Genomic DNA, 22973 nt, shown 5'->3' with positions numbered 1-22973 from the left:
ACGTAAGATGACAACTGGTGTAGAAGAATAAGGACAAGTCAGAATGACATAGGAACATTTCACTATGTCCTTGAAAGCCGCAGTTAAGAAAACAGATAATCCAATGGTCCAGTTTCACAAAACAGGTGAAATTGTGTGCATTTAAAAAACAGAATACAGAAAAGAAAAAATTCTAATGGTAGTCTTGGTCCACTACCAGCTATCACTTTCAGTAATATGTAAAAAGAAGGCTTTTAATGTGTCTTCATAATGTTCTTGAAGTATATCTCCATAGCTTGATGTAGATAACAAGTTGCATAGAATCACAGAATATCCAAAGTTGGAAGGGACCCACAAGGATCACTGAGTCCAACTCCTGGCTCCACACAGCACCACTGAAAAATTATAGACTGTATGTCTGGGAGCACTGTCTGGATGCTTCTTGAACTCTGGCAAGCTCATTGCCATGACCACTGCCCTGGGGAGGCCATTCCAGTGCCCAGCCACCCTCTTGATAAAGAAATCCAGCTCGAACCTCCCCTGTCACATCTCCAGGCCCTTCCCTTGGGTTCTGTCATTGGTCGCCAGAGAGAGATCAGTGCCTGCTCCTCTGCTCCCCCTCATCAGGAAGCCATAGACCACCATGAGGTCTCCACTCAGTGTCTTCTCTGGACTGAGGACTTCAGCCACTCCTCATATGTTTTCTCCTCCAGGCCCTACACCATCTTTGTAGCCATCCTTTGGACATTTTCTAGTAGTTTTATGTCCTTTTCGTACTGTGGTGCCCCAAACTGTACACAGTACTCAAGATGTGGCGACAACAGTGCAGTACAGGGTGGGACAGTCCTCTTTGCTTGACCTGCTAGTTGAAACATTATCTGTTATAGCAGTGATTTCTCTGTTTTGTCCCTGATTACTATCAGAGCTTGTAGCATCCTGAAGATGCTACAAGCATCAGTTGACTCTGACTTTTCCATGTGCAACAAAGCATGCTCTCAGGTGCAGTTTCTTCCAACACTACGTGTTATTTAAATGTGGAATCTGCCCCTGTCTGTTCTTTCCAGGACATTGTTTCTCATAGCAAAAAGCTTATGAAGAAGAACGAGGAACAGCTCTCTGACATGATGATGCTGAATAAGCACAAGGGAGGTTTGAAAGCTTTGAGCAAAGAGAAGAGGGAAAAGCTGGAAGCCTATCGGCATCTTTTCTACTTAATTCAGGTATGCAGCTTCTCGTGCTGCTCCTAGACCACTAGTCTTGTCATAGACGCTTATATGTATTGGCACAGTCTTTACTTATGCGCTGTGGTGTTGAGGCATTGTTCTTTGTGGCGCTGGCCTTTGTGGGCACGTGCACTAAGTAGTTTTTCTTCTTGTTTTAGACTAACCCGACATACTTGGCCAAGCTGATTTTTCAGATGCTTCAAAACAAATCCACAAAGTTCATGAATTTAGTCATCTTCACGCTGTATAGCTATGCATCCAGTCACAGAGAGGAATATCTGTTGTTGTGGCTTTTCCAAACAGCATTGCGGGAGGAGATCAAGTATGTTGTAGTATGTGACACAGCCCTGCTCTTGCATCAGTTTTGGCAGTTTCTAGGATTGAAGCAGTTCTTGTGTGATGTCCCATGCTAACTTGCAGATAATGCTAAACTGTCCCTGCGTTCTGCTCGTCCTGTTTCATGTTAGTCCTTTCTGTAATTTGGAAAGGAGGAACTAAATTTGTTCATTAGGAATAAAAAAGCCTGCTTTGCAGGGGGGTTGGACTCGATGATCTCTAGAGGTCCCTTCCACCCCCTACAACTCTGTGATTCTGCGAATAAAGCCTTTTTACTTTAGTCCATACTTTACCACTCAACAGGGCACTATTTTTGACCTAATGCAACACCTTCCTGAAATTCAGTCCAATCTTAATTCTCTAATGTCTGGTTGCAGAAACTTGAAGCAGACTGCAAACTCAGGCTTTACAGGCCAGAGATGGAGCTAACATGACAGGCACTGGATTTTCAAAAACTGATGAGGCTGAAAATCAGATACTTTATGGTTTGGCTTTTTTACTGGTAGTCTGACTTAAAGATTCTGGCTGTCTGTAGGCATATTTCAGCTGACTGGACCTTAGGAGCTTGGTGTTTGTGACTAATGTTCTATATGGTACAGAGCTGCACAGCTTGCTCTAAAGACCAAATACACATAATGTTGGAGGAGATTATGCATTTTTTAATGCTTTTTAAGTATGAAAATAGTATGTGCTCTCAAACAGATTATGTCTACAAGAGATTTATTAACTTTTTTCTTGGCGTAGTAGTTCAGGAAAATGTACATGCTTTATTCTCTGCTGCTGGATTTCCCATAGCTGTATGCTACAAATGGCTTTTGTTGCTGATTGCTTACTTGCTTATTTTAAATACTGACAGAAAACAGTTCTTCTGGCTGTGTAAAACACTCTTTGCTTCCTTTGTATTTTTTAATTGTACTCTCAAACAGAATGTACAACTGGATCTACATTCATTGTCATTGAGATGTCTACTGGCAAATTGTGCTGCATTTCCCAAATGGAGGCCATAATGTTCCTTGCCTCCTTGAGAAATGTTCCTATATTATTTTTATATAGCGTTGTATGTTACTGCTGTATTGAGATTTTATTACAAATCCATTATCTCTTTCCCAAGAGTGATGCTGAGAAGCGTGACTAATGATGACTTCTGTGTACCTCGTGCTTCATATTAATTCTTCCTTCAGATCAAAAGCCGACCAAATACATGAAATTGTGACTGGGAATCCCACTGTGATTAAAATGACTGTAAGCTTCAGCCGTGGTGCCCGTGGTCAGAACGCCCTGAGGCAGATCCTGGCACCAGTTGTGAAGGAAATAATTGACAACAAATCACTCAATACCAAAACTGATCCAGTGGATATTTACAAGTCCTGGGTTAACCAGATGGAATCTCAGACTGGTGAGGCCAGGTATGGAAGCTGTTACTACTATGTTTTTTCTAAAAGTTGCTCAGCTGTTTTGCATTGCTCTGTTAATTGTTCCAAACCACCCTTGGCTTCACTGCACGCATCTGTTGAATTGATACCAGCTTTTTTCATCACCTCAGGATAGCTTTCTTCTGAAAGGTATAAAGATCATGTTCTGACAGTGGTGCTGAGGGTATTGGTAGGTAATCTCATTAGGAGGTGGAAGAAGAAATGGTTTTTGTTTTTTGCTTGTGTTGAATCAGTAATTAGCTATGCCTTCTAAGCTAGAAGACATTACTGGGAGAGAAAGTACCCAGGGATCAGTTCCATGTCAAACTTTGTTCAGTCTTCTTCCATTTTGTATATAGCTAGTACAGACACAGGTATTTTTTGCAAGAGAACAAAACCTGCTTTACTGGAGAATAAGCATAACATTGCAGTTTCTTTTGGTCCTAATATCTTCCTAACCTTAATACTTCAGCGCTCTCTTTATTCCAGGTAACCAAGTCTCCCATTTCTCTCTTCTAGAAAGGGCTCATGTTTTCCCTAGTTTTCCTTTTGTCACTGGTGTTACTTAGAGAAGCTTTTCTTATTGCCCTTAACATTCCTGGCCAGACTTAATTCTATCAGGGCTTTACCTTTCCTAACCTGATCCCTGGCTTTTCGGACAGTTTCTCTATATTCCTCCCAGGCTTGCTGTCCTTGTCTGCCCTGTGTAGTCTTCCTGGTTGTGCTTGAGTTTGTCCAGGAGGCTTGCAGGCCTCCTAGCATTTTTGCCTGACTTGCTCTTAGTTGGTATGCATCACTTCTGAGATTGCAGGAGGAGGTCCTTGAATATTGAGTGTTCTTGGGCCCTTATTCCCTCCAAGGCTTTATCCTGCACTACTCTACCAAGCAAATCTCTGAAGGGCTGGAAGTCTGCTCTCCTGAAGTCCAGGGAAGTGAGCTTGCTGTGCCCTGTCTTCGCTGCCCCGAGGGTCTTGAATGCCAGCACATCAAGGACATTGCAGCTATGGCTGCCCTTGAGCTTCACATTCCCCACTAGCCTCTTCTTATTGGTGAGAATGAGGTCTGGCTTAGCACCTTTCTTCTTTGGCTCCCTTATCACTTGGAGAATGAAGTTCTTATCAGTGCATTATAGGAACAGCTTGGATTGCTTGTGCCTGGCTGGGCTGTTCTTCCAGCAAGCACTGAGGTGGTGAGGACCAGGGCTTGTGAACGTGCAGCTGTTTTTGTCTGCCCATAGGTCTCATCCACTCAGTCATCTTGGGTGGTTGGCCTGTAGACTCCTGCTGTGTCATCTGTCCTTGTCCTCCTTTTAATCCTGATCTATAAAGTCTTGATTGGCTCCTCATCCATCCCCAGGCAGAGTTCTGTGTGCTTCATTTGGGGTTTCTTTTTCTGTCAGTGCTTGAAGTTCACTAGATTTTGAGGATCCCGTTGTTTTGTTTTTAACATTCTAAAAAAGAAGTGGGGAACAAAAAATCCTGTTAAGTAAAAGCCCTCTCTCACAACATAGTACATTGCATGAGTTGTTACCTTAACGTTGAAATCTGCAGCTTGCGTTTTCACTGATTTATTTGCAGCCTGAGGTACTACTACATGACACAGATGACACTTTTTTAGTCTGGAGAGCATGTCTGCATGCTGGACAAAAAGATACAGTTTTGAGTTAGCTGGGCCGTTTCTCACAGTGGCTGTTGCAGGGACAGCAGAGGATGGTAAGAAGTCCTTAGCTCTTTCAGTGCCTAGAATCTTAAAGTTAATGCACAGCTCTTGGCAGCTGAGTGAATGTGGGCTTGCTTCTGTGTCAAGCTTGAAATTCTGCCTGGCTCTGTCAGAAATATGTTAGACTGAGGAGTACTCACCTTCACATTTGACTTTTTTAAATAGCAAATTGCCATACGATGTTACACCTGAACAAGCTCTAAATCATGAAGAGGTGAGGACGTGCCTGGATACCTCAATCAGAAATATGAAGACAGTGACAGACAAGTTCCTGTCTGCCGTTGTTAGTTCAGTTGACAAAATCCCCTAAGTCTGGTGTATCACTGCATTATCCTGTAGAAGTTGTTGGTGGTTCATCCTTGCGGAAATCTCACTTCCTTTTATTTCCTTCAAAGTTATGGAATGCATTTCATCGCCAAGGTACTGAAAGACTCCCTGCATGAGAGGTTTCCTGATGCTGGTGAGGATGAGCTGCTGAAGGTGAGGAGCTGAACAGCTTTGTGAATTGTCAGCCAAGCTGACTGTAGCAAATGCATCTCATTACTCTTTATTGGGTGTGCATGTGCAGAGAAGTCTATGTAAAGCTATATACAGGTTATTTGTTGTTACGGATATAAAATATTTCGCATTGTGCTTTGGATTGCTAGATTCATGTATGTCAAATGGGATGTAATACAACGTTCAGAAGAAGTCATCCTATTGCTTCTCCTTTTGCTTTTAATATCTCGGGCGTCGTGCCCTCTAGGTTTCTTGACTTGGGATACTCTTGCTCCTGGAGAGTAGACCTTGGTTTTGCTGGTACGATCTGAGCAACGTGCTCTTTTCTTAAAGAGACAATGTCAAGTTAAAAGGTCTGTATGCAAAATTCTGATACTCTCACTTCCCTTACCTGTAATAACCCAGGATATGGTAGCCACAATAACATATATAGTGTCGCTTTTCATGATGCCTAGGCAATTTTGTATTGTACATTACTTCAGTAGATTTGGAGAACTAAAAGGAGTTCTAATAGTAGATGCTTCCAAATGAGCACAGCATTGTGGCTTTCATTGAAATTTTGTCCTGGCTTTTTGTTATTTTAAAGGTCTTTATGTCTGTGAATGTTCTGCTTATTAATGAAACAAAGTTTGGATCTTATGATACTTGACACAGTCTCTTTAAGCTTCTCTGTCTGCTTCCTTACAAAGTAATTACCAATCTGAATGCTGTTTTCCTCTCTCTTCTACTTCTGTGCTTTCCCATTCTGAGGCATCAATTCTTTCTGTGCAAGTGAATTAATTTTTTCCACCTGTAAATATAGGTGGAAAACTGCAGTTTTGGTTAATCTTTGTGGAAATGATGTAATGGTCCACACGAAACTCAAAACTGCAGCTGTGTGCGGTGTCTGCCTGTAGATTTGTTAGGGCCTGAAACTACTCGTACAACATACTGTTCTTGTCTTCCTACTACAGGCTTTAATATTAACATGATTTCTCTCACAGCTGTATTTCTTATGACTGGTAGTGAACAGTTTTGACAGTTGTGATCATGTGACATAGTCTGGGATAGTACAGCAGCAGCTTGCATGAGACAGTTGTCAAAACCATGACCTTCCTGAAAGCAGTTAGTTTCTGGGTCAGCTTAGCAATGGCTAAGCTTTTTCGTTCTGTTTTCATCTGTTTCTTCACACCTCTGATCTCTTCTGTGCATTCAAATCACATGTGAAGCAGGAGAAGCCAAGATTCTGTGACTTGGCTCTCTGCAAATGTATGTGAAACACTAGAAAATACTGAAGCATGTGGTGTGAGAACTTCTGCTGTACGTCAGCATGCTGGGCTAATTTCTTCTTGTTGCTGGAATTACTGTAGGCAAAATACCAAATACAGGTTAGAAGTGTATATATGAGCGTGTGGGTAATGTGACATCTTTATCTTTGGTTCCTCAGAGTTTATTGCTGCTCACTTTTAGCTAGGTAAATTGGATTTTGAAATGTCAAATGCCTCTCATCTTCTGTACCTCTGAGTTTCTTACCTCTGGATTAAATGGTTTCTCAGTTACTCTCAGTTGTTTTTAACTGGGGGTCTGTAGCTGAAGGTTCTGCTGGTTTATCAAAGAGTTATTCTGAAAGAGAAAAGGACTTGGGAAAAGGGGCAGAAAGTAGCTGCTGTTTTCTCAGTTTAGCTCCTTGGTTTGTGGTGCTTCACCATTTTTGCTTTGTTGGAGATAGTCAATTCTGCACACTTCTGTTAAGAATTAGCTAATATCCCTTAATGAGACTGCAGCACCAGGTTTCTCTATACTACAGCTGTTCTGCCTTCTGTTAGACTACATTATGTTTGATTCTTGTAATAATTTTTCTTATGTTCATGTAATTAATTAGTAACTTTTAATGTTGCCTGCCTGTATATTTTTAGAAATCAAATTTGAAAATCTTTGTGTGTAGGAATATCTGCAGTTGCATTGTCCTGGAACTAGCAGTGCTCAGTCTTAGGGCTTTATGCTGACAGGTTGTGTATTTATTTATTTATATTTAGTTTAACACTGTAGATTCTTTGGGATAGCATGTGCTTGCATATGGCAGCACAGTAGACCCTGTATCTTGAATAGGGCCTACAGTTCACAGGAAAGTAATTTGTCAGAACTCATTCAGAGTAGTTTCTGTATAAAAAAAAAAAAAAAAAAAAGTAGTTTCTGTAATAAAAAAAAAAAAAAAACCCTCAGTAAAACTCAGTGGAGGCCTATACAATTGTTTCTTCATGTGGTTTTTTCTCATCAACTTTTCCTAGATTATTGGCAGCTTGCTCTATTATTGCTACATGAATCCAGCCATTGTTGCACCAGATGCATTTGACATAATTGATCTTTCAGCTGGAGGTCAGCTGACCACAGAGCAGCGAAGAAACCTTGGTTCTGTTGCAAAGATGCTGCAGCATGCTGCGTCCAGTAAGATGTTCATGAGAGACAATGCACATCTAAGCATCATTAATGAATACTTGTCACACTCATAGCAGAAATTCAGGTAGAAGACTTCAGCTGATTAAGTTGAGAAGTTTGGCAGAGGATAATGTTGCAAACAAAAAAGAATGATGAATTTTAAATATGATAAATTCCATCTCTGTCAAATAGGAAGTCTGAAAATAAGAGATTGTACTCCAGGCTTCCATAAGCATTGATAATAATGGCATATAAAATGTGTACCTGAAATTTTTTGAACTACATATAGTATATGAATGAGATGGTCAAAACACTTGGCTTGGTATACAAGTCTCCAGGGTAAAGGTTGTTCTTCTGTGTGTTTACTATCATATTCTGGCCATGAACGACTAGATTGGGCACGCATTCTTTCCTGTGTGAACCCTAGTTCTCTATGTGAAAACTGGATTGCACTTTGGAATAAAACAGACTGGAACTTAGCTGTTTGTGTAATAAGATGACAATTCTTGAATGAAGAGCTTATGTATACCTTTCACTTCTGGAATAAAGAAAACTGGAGGTGGCTGGGAGTGAGGATTATTATTGCAGCTAAGACAGAAGAATGGGTGAACAAGGTCATTCAATCCATTGACTTGTCCTGCAGGTACTGACAATGAGCTAATGCCAACATGGCCAGTGATAAGAACTGAATTTTCTAGGTTACTTTTGATAAGCTATAGCTTGTCAAATTGTAGTATGCCTTGGGTACCATAGTTTGGAGAAGAATAACTTTACTTGGGATTATGATGGGGAGCTGATGCTCTTGGTAGGCCCTGTGACTCAGAGGTATGCTGATTTATCTTTTTTCCTTTTTTCTTTTTTTTTTAAGATGCTTTTTTCAGGCTGTTTGTGTGGTTCCTGAATTGCAGGATAAATTTAATATTGGTGAATATTCTGACTTGGTGATTCTCACTAAACCAGTTATTTATATTTCTGTTGGTGAAATCATCAGTGTGCACACTGTAAGTATCCATCAGTCACAGTTGCTCCTTATAAGCAGTCCTCACACAGAAAATACTGCTTCTGTTGAAACCTGAAGTAACCAAATCTAAAAATGAAAGCTTTCATTTGACTGTAGAGTGCAAGAGCTTGTAAGTTTTTATAATTTAGTGATTTGCTAGTGTTTTAAGTTTATTTTGGAAGCATCTGAGTGTATGATAATGGCACAACTTTGAGCGGTGATATTGCAGATTCAGAGTTCAGTGAAGGTAAGATCTTCTAAAAGATACTAGCATAAACTAATGTAATTTCACTATGTAGAAAAGGATTTATGATTAACAACATAATTTATTTTTCTGTTCATCTAGCTGCTCTTAGACCATCAAGATGCAATTGCTCCCGAACATAATGATCCAATTCACGAGTTGCTGGATGATCTTGGAGAAGTTCCTACAATTGAGTCCTTAATAGGTGATCTGTTTTACTTCAGAATTATGCAGTATTGCCTTAGATGATTTGAAGTGCAGTAAAGAAACTATGAAAGGAATAATCAGCAGTCATTTGGAAGTGTGTGCTCTAGAAGAGCAGAGTATTTGTTCTGGTTTATTCTTCTGACTGCAGAACTCGTTACCCTGCGGAAAAAAACATGCCTGGCTTCTTTCTTTTCTTGTCTCCGAACACCTTATGTCGCACCACTCCCATTTCTAGAAGATGAACAGAAATTTCGGAATGTGATCTTTGTTCCCTCATGTTGGAGCCATTTCTTTGTGCATCCCAGCTTATTTGCAAAGGTCTATCCACTGTCTGGAGATCTGTGTTCCTTAAGAGTTTAGTAATAAGTATATTAAGTGACACGTGTCACACAGGAGAAATGCAATCTTTGGTATATGGACAAAAAACTTTCTTTCCCTCCTTTTGAGTGTATCCATTAGTGAATATCTGATAAAGGAACAGTAGGAATAGGAAAAAAAAATTGTTTTTTCGAGTTGGAGGGAGGAACGATCTAACTTCGCTGTTACTAATCCATGGAAGTTTTCTAGAAACAGGATCCAAGCCCAAGTTTAGTGCTTCACCATGTAAAAAATGAAAAAGTTGCGCAAGCCTGTTTTTCTTTGGTTTTTATATTACAGCTGTTGTAAGCATGAAATCTAGTCTGCAGGCCTTGGGGCATGGATGGACACAGCTTTCAAGAGAATGCACTGACATCAAAATAGTTACCTTGAAGTTGCTTCTTAGGAAAAGTTAGAACTTTCTAGTGACTGCAGGCATGTTTTCTGAGTGTGCACAAAGAACAGAAGTGTTACGTGAGAGAACCTAGACCTTGAGTTTAACTAGAATTTACCCTCTTTCACCATTTCGTTTCTCCTGTTTGTATTTGACTGCAGCAGTTAATGTCAAAGTTGAATCTTTCTGCAGCCCTTTAAAATGTGGGCATGGGAGAGGGGGCAAAAAAGCAACCTAACAACTGTTCCTATGAGAATTCAGCCACAGCTGGAACAAGAAAAATTCCTTTTGACAGGGTGGCTTACTTGGTTTAGAAGAATTACAAACTTGGTCACTAAGAGGGGCTTTATTTTTAGATTGGAAAATTCATTCTATTGAGAGCATGGACAGAAGAGCACACTGATATTTTAATTTATAAAGTATTACTGGCAGGCCAGCTTCTCCTCTTTGTAGAGAGTGAGATGTTGAGAAACAGTGTGGAATACACGTAAATCCTTCAGGTATATAAACTAGAGATTATGTGGTGCCTTTCTGGTGTGTGAACAGTCTCTCAATTTTGTGGAAAAAAAAAGTCGGATAAATTTAAGATGTTTTTAAAAGCTCTTACTGGTGTATGACAAATTTGACGGTAAATGGTATCGTTTTTCTGTGGTCTGTTACATAGGAGGGGAAAAAAAAAACAGAGCCGTAGCAGTCAAGAATGTAAAGAATATGAGGTAATCTATAAAATCTTTTTCCACTTGACAGGGGAAGGGTCTGGCAATGTTAATGACCTGAACAGGGAGGTGCTAGCAAAGATGGAGGTTTCTCTTTTACACTCACTAATACATTTAATGTTCCCAGTGATGAAAATGCAGAGATGGATGCTAGGACAATTCTGCTGAAGTAAGTGAGAGATAAACTACCTGGTATATTTCTCAAGAGAAGAGGCAGAGTAGGACCTGGATTTTCACACTGTTCGGTTTGTGAAAGAGAACTGAAGTTTAAATTAAGCAAATGTGGAACTGTTGCTCAAAATACGCTGAGATTGTAGCCATTTCCTTTAAATCCTGCAGCTGTTAAATTTGTTCTTGCTAGTTCTTTGTCACTGTAGAATTTGTCACCCTTTAAAAGTGTGTGTCTGTGATGATTCTGGAGGAGAAAAATTACCAGAAAAGAAAATATTCCTGTTGTGAGGAAGTCTGACAGCAGTAGTTCGCAGCTAATTGCATATGAATGATTTGTTAGGACAATTGTAAATAACCCATAGCATTCATCACAATTCAACTCTTAGTTTAACTCTGAAGTCTATTGATAAAAATTAAGATGTAGCCCTATTTGTGTTGCCTGAACCATGTCCTGTGCGAATATTTTCAATATAATATGTGTGACATGAGGAAATTCTATGAGTAACAGAATGTCTAGCATATGTGATGCTGTACTGCTAAAAGTTGCTAGCTCTTAGAGAGCCAGCTGATTTATTTAGCCTCTGAGCAGAATGTGTCTGTATCCTGTTAGTGAAGCAGGAGACAACGATGGTAACTTATGATGTTCTCCCTGTAGCCTTTTCCCTGCTGTGGGAAACATCTCCTGTTACTTGCCTTTCCTTGGTTTACGATGCACTTCTGTTGCCTCTGCACTCTGTCCCCCACGCTTGACTCTGAAATGAATAGCTTTTTGGGTAGTAGAGGTGTTAGTTAGTAGCCTGATAGAGCAACGGACAGTCAGTGATTTTGTTGTTGTCAGACTCTTTGTCTGGGAGAACTTAGTACTAATACTGGCTTCTGGCTAGTTTTAAGCAAGTGCCTGTTGCTGGGATGTATAGAGCAGCTACCTGACGTTGTTATGTATTCACATGCTCTGATGCCAGGTAGCTTAGCTGAGAGTTCCTCAGGTCAACTTACATATGGCCTAGATGGAGCAGTGATCTCTCAGGAAGAAATTATATATCTAAAAATATTTTTACATTAACTGAGCTTCTTGAAATATATGCCAGTATTTCCCTGTGCACCAGAAGAAGGTGACACTGACTTCAAAAGCATTTACCAGATGTACTTGAAATCATCTATGATGTGAATGGTAAGGAAGGTGTTGATGCAATTTATGCCAGAAATAATTCAAGCTTGATTGCAAAGTATTGAAGGCACTCTTTGGTGTTGTCCTCTGGCTCAGGAGCACTGTTGCCTGAGACTGGGCACTGTCTGTATCATTAACTGTCAGATCTTGATTCTGAGACCAAAGAATCATAGAATCACAGAATGGCCTGGGTTGAAAAGGACCATAATGATCATCGAGTTTCAACCCCCCTGCTGTGTGCAGGGTCACCAACCACTAGAGCGGGCTGCCCGGAGCTACGTCCAGCCTGGCCTCGAATGCCTCCAGGGACGGGGCATCCACAACCACCTTGGGCAACTTGTTCCAGCGCCTCACCACCCTCGCAGTGAAAAGCTTCCTCCTAATAGCCAACCTAAACCTCCCCTGTCTCAGTTTAAAACCATTCCCCCTTCTCCTATCCCTATCCACCCATGGAAATAATCGTTCCCCCTCCTGTTTATACGCTCCCTTCAAGTCTTGCAAGGCCACAATGAGGTCTCCCTGGAGCCTTCTCTTTTCCAAGCTAAACAAGCCCACTTCCCTCAACCCTTCTTCACAGGAGAGGTGCTCCAGCCCTCTGATCATCTTGCTGGCCTCCTCTGAACTCCTCCCAACAGCTCTGCGTCCTTCTTGTGCTGGGGCCCCAGCCCTGGACACACTACTCCCGATGGGGCCTCACAAGAGCCCAGGAGCAGGGGACAATCGCCTCCCTCTCCCTGATGGCCACTCCTCTTTCAATGCAGCCCAGAACACAGTTGGCCTTCTGGGCTGCCAGCACATGCTGCTGGCTCATGTCCAACTTCTCGTCCACCAGGACCCCCAAGTCCCTCTCTGCAGGGCTGCTCTCAAGGAGATCTTCCCCCAGGTTGTATAAATACCTGGGATTGCCTTGGCCCAAGTACAGCACCTTGTACTTGGCCTTGTTGAACCTCATTATGTTCTCATGGGTCCGCTTCTCCAGCCTGTCAAGGACCCTCTGGATGGCTTCCCTTCCCTCCAATGTATCAACTGCACCGCTCAGCTTGGTGTCATCCACAAATGTGCTGAGGGTGCACTCGATGCCATCGTTTATGTCACTGATGAAGATGTTGAAGAGCACTGGTCTCAAGACCAACCCCTGAGGGACATCACTTGTGACCGGCCTCCACCCTGACACAGAACCATTAATCCCAACCCTTTGGCTGCATCCAGCCAACCAATTCTTAACCCACTGATCAGTCCATCCTTCAAATCCACACCTCTCCAATTTAGAGAGAAGGTTGTGGTTAAGGACCATGTCAAAGGCTTTGCAGAAGTCCAGGAAGATGACATCCATCGCCCTTCCCCTGTCCACCGATGCCGTCACTCCATCATAGAAGGCTACCAGATTGGTCAGGCAAGATCTGCCCTTGGTGAAGCCATGCTGGCTGTCTCGGATCACCTCTTTGTCTCTTATGTGCCTTAACATAGCTTCTAGGAGGATCTGCTCCATGATCTTCCCAGGCACAGAGGTGAGGCTCACCAGCCTGTAGTTCCTTGGGTCATCCTTTCTCCCTTTCTTAAAAATGGGAGTAATATTTCCCTTTCTCCAGTCACTGGAGACTTCACCAGGCAGCCATGATTTTTCAAATGTGATGGAAAGCAGTTCGGCAACCACATCAGCCATCTCTCTCAGAACCCTAGGATGGATATCATTTGGCCCCATGGACTTACATATATTCAATTGCATAAGGAGGTCTCGGACTTGTTCCACTGTTACAGTGGGACAGAATCTGCTCCCCACACCCTTACCTAGAGGTTCAGGGTCCTGGCAGACATGGGAAGCCTGACCACCAGTGAAGACTGAGGCAAAGCATTCATTGAGTACCTCAGCTTTTTCCATGTCTGAGGAAGCCAGCTCTCCATTACCTTTTATCAGAGGGGGAACACTTTCCTTGGCCTGTCTCCTCCTGCCCATGTACCTGTAGAACCCCTTCTTGCTATCTTTCACATCCCTTGCCAAGTTCAGCTCCATCTGTGCCTTGGCTTTCCTAATTCTATCTCTACATATGTGGACAACATCCCTGTATTCCTCCCAGGCTATACAACCCTGGTTCCATTTCCTGTACATTTCCCTCTTTTCCCTCAGTTTAAGCTACAGGTCCTTGCACTGCCACATCGGTCACCTGCCCCCCCTGCTTGACCTCTTCTGCTGAGGGATGGAGAGCCGTTTCACTTTCAGAAGGATGTCCTTAAGGAGCTTCCAGTTCTGTTCTGTACCTATGCCCTTAAGGATGGTTTCCCAGGGGATCCCATCCAGCAGTTCCTTGAGCAGCTGGAATTGTGCTCTCCTGAAGCACAGGGTCCCAACTCTGCTTTTTGCCAGGCCTGCATTCTTCAAGATGACAAATTCCCCCAGGGTGTGGTCACTACAGCCCAGGCTGCCTCCAGTCTTAACCTCTCTAATGCTCTCCTCTGCATTGGTGAGCACCAGGTCCAGTAAGGCTTCACCTTGGGTTGGTCCATTTAATACCTGGACCACGAAGCTATCATCAACAGGCTCCAGGAATCTCCTGGATCGTCTGCCACCTGCTGTGCCGCTATCCCAGCAGATATCTGGGTGGTTGAAATCCCCCATTAGGACAAGAGCCTGTGATGTGAGCACGATGCTTCCTGCAGCTGAAACAAGAAGGCCTCATCAACAGGCTCCCCCTGATCAGGTGGCCTGTAGCAAGCCCCCAACCGCTAGATCCCCTTTACTGGGCTGATCCTTGATTTTAACCCATAAGCTCTCAACCTGATCATGGCTGTTTCTCAGACACAGCTCTTCATGATCTATCCACTTCCTAACGTGGAGTTCAACTCTTCCTCTCTTCCTACCCTGTCTGTCCCTTCTGAAAAGCCTGTAGCCCTCAGAGTATTCCAATCCTGGGATTCATCCCACCATGTTTCCGTAATACCAATTAGGTCATACTTTCCCAATTGTGCCGCAGTTTTAACTCCTCCTGCTTATTTACCCTGCTGGTTGCATTGGTATAGAGGCACTTCAGCTGGGCTATTGGCCTTGTTGCCTTCTCGGAGGAGCCCTCCCTAATACCTCCAGGACAAGCCTGGCGTTTTCCCCTACCCCCTCCCAAGGTGACAGTGTTCCCACACTCTTCTCTGTCACCCAGTATACTCCTTTCCCCTGTCATATCTAGTTTAAAGCCCTGCTAACCAGCCCAGCCAGCTTGCTCCCTGGAATATTTGTGGCCCTTCTAGTCAGTCACCTCCAATCCGCTGTCAGCATTCCCCCTTTCTCAGGGCTGCATCCCAAGCCATAGTGCCCAAAGCCCTGAGTGTGACGCCGTTCTCAAAGCCATTCGTTCAGCATGTGCACCCTCCTCCTTTTGTGTGGATCCCAGTCACCAACTGAGAGGGCAAAGGAGAACACTACTTGCCCTCCCGATCCCTTCAGCCGTTTTCTCAGAGCCCTGCAGTCCCTTTTGATTGCTTGAGAACTTCTTTTGCTAAAAACAGCACTAATCGTGACTTGGCCTCTCTTTGTCCCAGAGGGAGTTGGTACAGTGGAAGACAATTCAGGTTTTCCTGTAAGAAAAGCTATGCCTTTCCACCCTGAGTTTCTTTCTTCTCTTTACCTTGGCAGGCAGCACGGCATAGTCCTCAGTAGCCTTAGAAAATTTTTCAGCATAACTGGGTTTGTTTTCCCTGTTTCATTTTTAACCTGAACATGCTGTGACAATACCTGTCTGCTATGAAGGAAGTCCAGAGTTGGGTTAGTACACCTGTGGCTTGTTGAAAAGAGTGAAACACAAATATGGGAAAAAGGGAAACGTAGTAGGCATTAAGTCTGAAATTGCTGGCATCAGGTATTCTGGTTTAAAATAGAGTCCAAAGTGTAAGGTAGTCCAGGTTTTCTCAAAGGGGCAGGTAGGAATTTTAACTCTAATGCAGTGATATAGGATAGGCAACAGAGTAGGGATTAGTTGGACAGGGCAAGAAAGGGAACTGTAATGGCATGACCCTTGGACACAAGATCAGTACATGAGTTTGAAGAGAAATGAAAAAGTCTAAATCTACCAGGGCAATGGGCCGTACACAAATATACCTAATGTCCTGGATCATCTAAATAGTCAATTACTTTTTTAAAAATTTTGTTACGTGTCAAAGTAACTCTTATGGGTCTGTTTTCAGAGTACCAGTAAAAACAATTTGTTAACCATTAGAACCTGTGCCTGATATATAAACAGTAGTGCTTCTTACGAAGTACTATTTTTTTTCTGCTTCTGTTGTATAGTTATTGGTAAATAGTAGAAATTCAGAGATCTGATCTTAACTACAGATGCTGTGTAGATAAACTCGGTAGTAGAAATACATCAGCTGTGTTAGCTGAACCATCTATTTTGGTTCTAGCCACTCATCCACTTAGGATGAAATATTTACTGTATTTTGTTTGGTTTTTTTAATCCCTTCTTTCCTCCAGAGTCTCTAAGAAGCCTCGAGAGATGAAAGGCAAAAACAGGAAGAAGATTTCTTTAAAATACACTGCAGCTCAACTTCATGAGAAGGGAGTGCTTTTAGAGATTGAGGACCTGCAAGTTAACCAGTAAGCGTTCCTTAAAAACTCATTAGAGCTAAATAGCTTTCCCAGAGAAAGAGGGAAAAGAGGGAAACATTGCATGCTGTTTTTGACTACATAGACTGGCACAGGGCTGAGAAACCTCACGAACTGATCATGTGCTGTTCTCTTATTTCTGGTTAAATAGGAGCTGATCTCAGGCAGGTAAGTTTAATAGGATTTTAAGATAACACCCTCTTTGTCCCTGCATGATCCACAGTCCCTGTTATGGAAGGATTCCTCCTCAAGTGTATTGCTAATGCAGTTAATAACTCTCAAGGCTGACCTGAGCTTGTTCAGCTGCAGTTTGCTGGCCTTGAGTAGTTGATCTATCTTTTGCACGATATACAGAAGCTATTGTTACTGGATTTTTTTCAGTATTGTACTTCCCACAAAGTGGGATGGGCATGTCTAAGAGCAGAAGTAGACTGATGATATACATGGTCTGAATCACTGTATTTCCTACTGTGCTTGTGTGAAGAGGTAACCTAGCAGGTGTAGAACGTTAGGCTTCCATTCATTGTTGTACCGATTCTCATTCCAAATGAGGATATAAGATTAGAATTTAGGAATAGAATTAGAAATTTATCTTTTAGCTTTCATCTGATATGTCCTTCCTCTGTGTCATTAGGGACTGTATGTTTCAGTCTGGAGAAGAGGAGGCTCAGGGGAGACCTCATCACTCCCTATAACTACCTGAAGGGAGGCTGTAGTGAGCTGGGAATTGGCCTTTTCTCTCTTGTAACTAGTGACAGGACGAGGGGGAATGGCCTCAAATTGTGTCAGGGAGATTCAGGCTGGACATTAGGAAATACTGCTTTTCTGAAAGAGTGGTCAGGTGCTGGAATGGGCTGCCCAGGGAGGTGGTTGAGTCACCATCCTTTGAGGTGTTCAAGAAACACTTAGATATAGCATTGAGAAACATGGTTTAGTGGGGTTATTGGTGGTAGGTGGATGGTTGGACTGGATGATCTTGTAGGTCTTTTCCAACCTAGCTAATTCTATGATTCATGAACTGTGGTTTTTAATTTCTTAAATTCACAGATTTAAAAATGTAATATTTGATATCAGTCCAACAGAAGAAGTAGGAGATTCTGAGGTAAAAGCAAAATTCATGGGGGTACAGATGGAAACCTTAATGTTACATTATCAGGTAAGAATAATATGAATGTATGTTTTCTGCCTGAACAGTGTGAAAATGGGGAACATCTTTAAAAGAGGGTAGGTTTATATTAAATATTAGGAGGAAAATCTTTACCTAGAGGCGGTGAGATTGTGGCACAGGCTGCCCAGAGAAGTGTAGGTGCCCAAGGCCTGGCTGAATAGGGTCCCGGGCAGCCTGATCTGGTGGGGGTGGGGCTGGTGGGCATTGGAGTCGCTTCCAACATCAACCCATACTATGATTCTATGAAAAGCTATCTTGACAACAACAGATTTGTTGCAGACAAAACAGACACAATGCCAATGGGGAACTGTGGCTAATTTGTTTCTTTACTAATGAAAGCTTTATGTCACTCTGTGTTCTTAGTTACACTCATACACACGCGCACACACACACACACACACACACACACACACGTGTGTGCTTTTGGCAACCTTTTGCTATAGCTGAGATCAGTAGTCTGTGGCAGCAGTCACCTGGGCTTGGCTGTGGTGACTTCAGCTACTTGTCACCAGTAGTCTTTCTGTGACCCTGCGCCTAGTTGTTTCTTCAGCTGTCTAGTTCTTATGACTCCTCAGCCTTTACTTACATGAGTCTGTTGGAACAGGGTTACAGACAAGTTTTCCCAAATGGTCCCCATTCTTCTTCCCACAGCACTACTGTTATGTCTGGCATCTCTGACCACGTGTGTGTGTCTGCCAAAACTTGGTCCCCAAGCATTGTTCGGTATGGTAATCGTGGGTGTCCCAGGGGTATTGAAACAAATGGCATACAGGAGCACTCTGCTCACGGGTATGTCTATATTGCAGTCCCTGACTGACTGCTGGGAGGGATAGCTGCATTGCATGTACAACTGCTCTGGAAATTCCTGTAGTTCATTCCAGTGCTGATCTGTTGGAGCTGGCCACAGACTTCTTGGTTCACGTGGCTATTTGAGGTTGCTTGGTTCTCAAGCACATGTTGGTAAAACCGCTGTGTCACTGTAGCACTGCTTTGCAAAAAAAAAAAAAAAAAAAAAAAAAAAAAAAAGCAGCTGTTCTGAGAGGGGAACAATGAACAAACTGCCACTGCTCATCCAAGTATAGTGTTAGCAATGACTAAAGTTAAGAAGTCTCACATTGCTGGAATTTTTATAGAAAACAGTAGAAACAGCTTTTTGATGTTTATTCTGGTGCCAGGAGTAAGATTCAGATTTTGGAATACATGCAGTGTTCCTTGCGGTTGCACTGCCTGAATGCTTTCTCCAAGATGCACTGTTCTAAAGAGGAGATTGCAGAAAGAAATTAATTGTTGAGATGAGTTGGTGCAGGGAGTCTTGCGGCTTTGTCAGGTGCATCACTGATGAGAAGAAAGTGTAACTAGAACTCGTGCCTATGTAAATACTGGGGAAACTGAATTGGCATCGTGTAATTAGTACTAATGAAGAAGTTGTTTCTTTCTGTGACATACATTGCATTGTTCCAAACCACCTCACTGGCATCTAAAGCAGAGGAGCTTTTTAGAGAGCCATGCTGTGGAATGTTGTAATGTTGACATAGTAAAATCAGGCAAACGGAAAAGAGATTCTAAACATGAGAGCTTTTCGGCTGTTAGGCGAATGAAAAGCCTGGCATGGTCTAGAGCTGAAATTTGACCTTCTATTGATGACTTTCTGTAATTTTTGATAAGCACAGATTAAGACATGAACAGCTGAAAAGTCTGAATCCTTAGCTCTCATTTTTCTAGCTTATGTTATGTATTTTGTGATAGATATTCCACAAAAACATGCCTTATTACAACGTCTTGTATAAGTTTGTGTGCACTGTTAAGGATTCCTCACTCACGAACATATTCTCTTTGGTAGGATCTTTTGCAGCTGCAGTATGAAGGTGTTGCAGTCCCGAAGTTATTTGTCAGAGCAAAAGTAAACGTCAATCTTCCGATCTTTCTTCTGAACAAGAAGTTCTATGGGAAGTAACTGACCTTTGCTGGCAAGTCTGTGAAAGGGGAGATAAACAGAAACCTGCATACATGGCTTCTAATGACTTAGCTGTGCATCAGTATATGCCCGTGCCTTGCTGAAACATATCAAATGTGTTGTGATTAAGGCCTAAGAACTTCTTGAGAATTGATAGTGCTGACTGACACTGCAGGGAGTTGCTTTCTTGTACCTTTATGACCTTTATGTTCAACTTGACACTGTAATAATTTACAGATGGCCTCTTGCATAGAGGTACTATTGTATCCATTTATTAACGCTTAAGGATGGGAAGTGAAACAGGAATATTCTTGGCAGGTTAGCTTTTAGTGTTGCTTGCAAAGGTTTTGAAAAGTAAAATTAACTTCTTTTCCCCCAGTTGTAGATTAGTGTTCCCTGTATCTTTGTCAGATTTAATAAACGTTAGGCCCTACCTGCGACTCGTCAAAAGAAGACAGTTATCTTAAATAGGTTGGCTTTTAAAAAGTTTAATTTTTCTAGCTCTGTCAAACTCCTCATTTCATTTAACACATAGTGGATTTTTTACCATGGTGATTGTGCTAGCTGTTCTGCTATATCCAGTAACAATGGAGAGACTCTTGAATAAATCCAACCCAAAATTAATTGTTTACCCTCCCCCCTCCTTTCTTTTCTTTTTTTTTTAAGAAACATCTCTCCTAATTACAAGTTCTATGATGTTTTTGCTGGTTGGTTTGTTTGTTTAGGTTACTGAGTTGTAGAACTGCCTTATCTCTGAACTAATACACTGTATTAGTTCACTGACATGGATTTTTGCTAATGAAAGCCACTCAGTATTTGAATTGGGTACGTCCCTGAGCATAATTTTTCTGTCATCCTGTAATAAGTATCTGCTAGTGTCTAGTCTGCATGAAATACATGTTATTGGTATGCACCAACATTAAAATGTCTTATTAGAAGATAGCTTATAAGAAGGTATTCTATAAGAAGATATTTTAATGTTGGTCCAGCACAATAACAAAAACTCCTTGTTATAACATACCATACCAAAAAAGGTGTTTGCAGAGTAGGACATCTGAAAGAGGGTGACCTCAGAACAAGGTTTTTGCTGGTAACTTAAGAAGAGATATGAAATGAGTTAAAGATCTTGCCTTGATTTTTAATTTTTTCTAACTACATGAGAGTTTGCTGTATCGTAGAGGGACTTGAGAATTGTATTACTTTGAGTTGGGGATGATGAGGGTAACGGTAGTGTTCAGTCTGGAGAAGAGGAGGCTCAGGGGTGATCTTCTCACTCTCCACAGCTACCTGTCTGGAGGTTGTGGTGAGCTGGGGGTCGGCCTCTTCTCCCATGTAACTAGAGATAGGACTAGAGGGAATGGCCTCAAGTTGTGCTGGGGGAGATTCAGGCTGGACGTTAGGAAATACTTCTCTGAGAGAGTGGTCAGGTGCTGGAACGGGCTGCCCAGGGGTGGTGGAGTCGCTGTCCCTGGAGGTGTTCAAGAAACATTTAGGTGTTGTACTGAGGGACATGGTTTAGTGGGAAATATTGGTGACAGGTGGACCGTGGACTGGATGATCTTGGAGGTTTTCTCCAACCTTGGTGATTCTGTGATGATTGTATGCTGTAATCTGACAATAGGAATGTAATGATGGAATATTAACTCAAAAGGTCTTTGGTGCATTACTCCTATGTAATTATTAGGGTAGTTTCTAAACATTTTCCTGGTTGCAAATAGCCTAATGGAATGGAGATTAGAGACTGCTATTAATCTCAATGTGTATGATTTCAGACAGTTACTTGATTCAGAAATCCGCAGCTCTATCAAACATCCATAATGCTAGGCTTTCAGGCGACTTACCACATTAATTGTACAGCATGACTCAGGCATGTCCAACCCTTGGGCTGCCTGCGGCCCGGCACAGCCCATCCTGCAGCTGCCCCCTGCCCAGTGCCATCATGGCGGCAGCTCTTCCCTGCTGAGCAGTCCGTCCCCTCCCAGGTGCGCACCCATCGCTCAGCAACAACCAAATATCAATGTGAGATTGTCACTGTCTGGGCTAAAACCAGGGTACGGGGAGGGGCGCAGTCCTGACTCAAGTTATGGAAGATAACTTTATGCATTTTGATTCACTGGCTAAACACAGTCCTGTGAACAGTGAAAAACATGCAGCCATGCTTTCTGTTCTGATTAAGGAATTTGAGGTTTCAAGATTGCAAACAAACAAACAAAAAAAATTATGTTTGCAACTCCGTTTTCAGCTGACAAAAATACATTACCTGCAAATTTTCAAATGGAATATGAATAGTTACAATCAGATATTCAACTGGAAAATTGATCATGTCGCCTTACTTCTGTAAGACCTCTCTTACCGCAGGAAGATACCCCTTGCTTTGCAATCACACCTTACTCAGGTCATCGTTTTTTTGGCAGTACTACATTTGTGAGAAACTGTTTTCAAGGATGAAGCCCAGGAAGAGAAAAAATCATCAAAAATCTCTGATTAACACCTTAAAAAGTTACCAACAATTGCAACCACCTCCCCTGAACCAGACAACGATGCACTGGCTTTGCAGAAACAAGGTTGAATATCCCACTCGTTTTATGCTTTTGTTGCCCTCTTGTTAAAAAGAAAAAAAAAAAAGAAGTTTTGTTGATGGGAATAAATAATAAAGTTAATGGATATATGAGGGATGCTCCAAAAGTAACGCCTCCTATTTTGTTATGTTGTCCCACGGTGTCAGAGGTGGAAGTTGGTGGGACGGCAGCACAGGCTGAACCTTCCTACCGATTCTTCTATACATTTTGTTGCTGTGTGACAGACAGCAGCAGAGGAGCAGTCTGACAAAATGGTGTCTGACATGGAAGTGTGTATTGAGCAAAGGTGTGCCATTGCATTCCTCCCTGCGGGAAAAAAATGGTACCCACTGACATTTGTCAACACTTGCTGAATGCTTATGGAGACCAAAGGGTGAATGTGAGCACAGTGAGGTGGTGGGTGGTGTGTTTCAGCAGAGGCCATAGTGGTTCACCTCTGCTGGTGCAGATTTTTACGAGCACAGTATACAGGCTCTTGTTCATCACTGACAGAAGTGCATAGCTAATGGTGGTGACTGTTGAAAAATAGTGTTTTGTAGCTGAGAATTTGCTCATTTAAGCAGTGTTATTGTGACCTTTGTATTGGTTGTTGTTTCCATGGAAATAGATAGGAGGCATTACTTTCAGAGCTACCTATTGTGTATGCAGCCCATGACAATTTCTCTTCAGTCAGCGTGGCCCAGGCAAGCCAAAAAGTTGGACACCCGTGGTCTGACTTCTTGATGGTTTGGGATTTTCTGGTCTATGCTTAACTGATGTACTTCGAAAGATGAATTATATGTATAAAAATAAATGCACATGTATATCGTTGCTTTGAGAGTCCTTCAGGCAAATAGGCTCTT

General features: G+C 42.2%; 1 pseudogene; it reads left to right on the top strand.

Moving 5' to 3' along the window:
- The window catches only part of LOC110390684, a 30129-nt pseudogene extending 9165 nt beyond the window's left edge, over nucleotides 1-20964 (top strand).
- The last annotated feature ends 2009 nt before the right edge of the window (nucleotides 20965-22973 follow it).

The sequence above is a fragment of the Numida meleagris genome, unplaced genomic scaffold, assembly GCF_002078875.1.
Source record: "Numida meleagris isolate 19003 breed g44 Domestic line unplaced genomic scaffold, NumMel1.0 unplaced_Scaffold180, whole genome shotgun sequence".
Taxonomy (NCBI): Eukaryota; Metazoa; Chordata; class Aves; order Galliformes; family Numididae; genus Numida; species Numida meleagris.
This window is presented reverse-complemented; position numbering and strand designations above follow the sequence as displayed.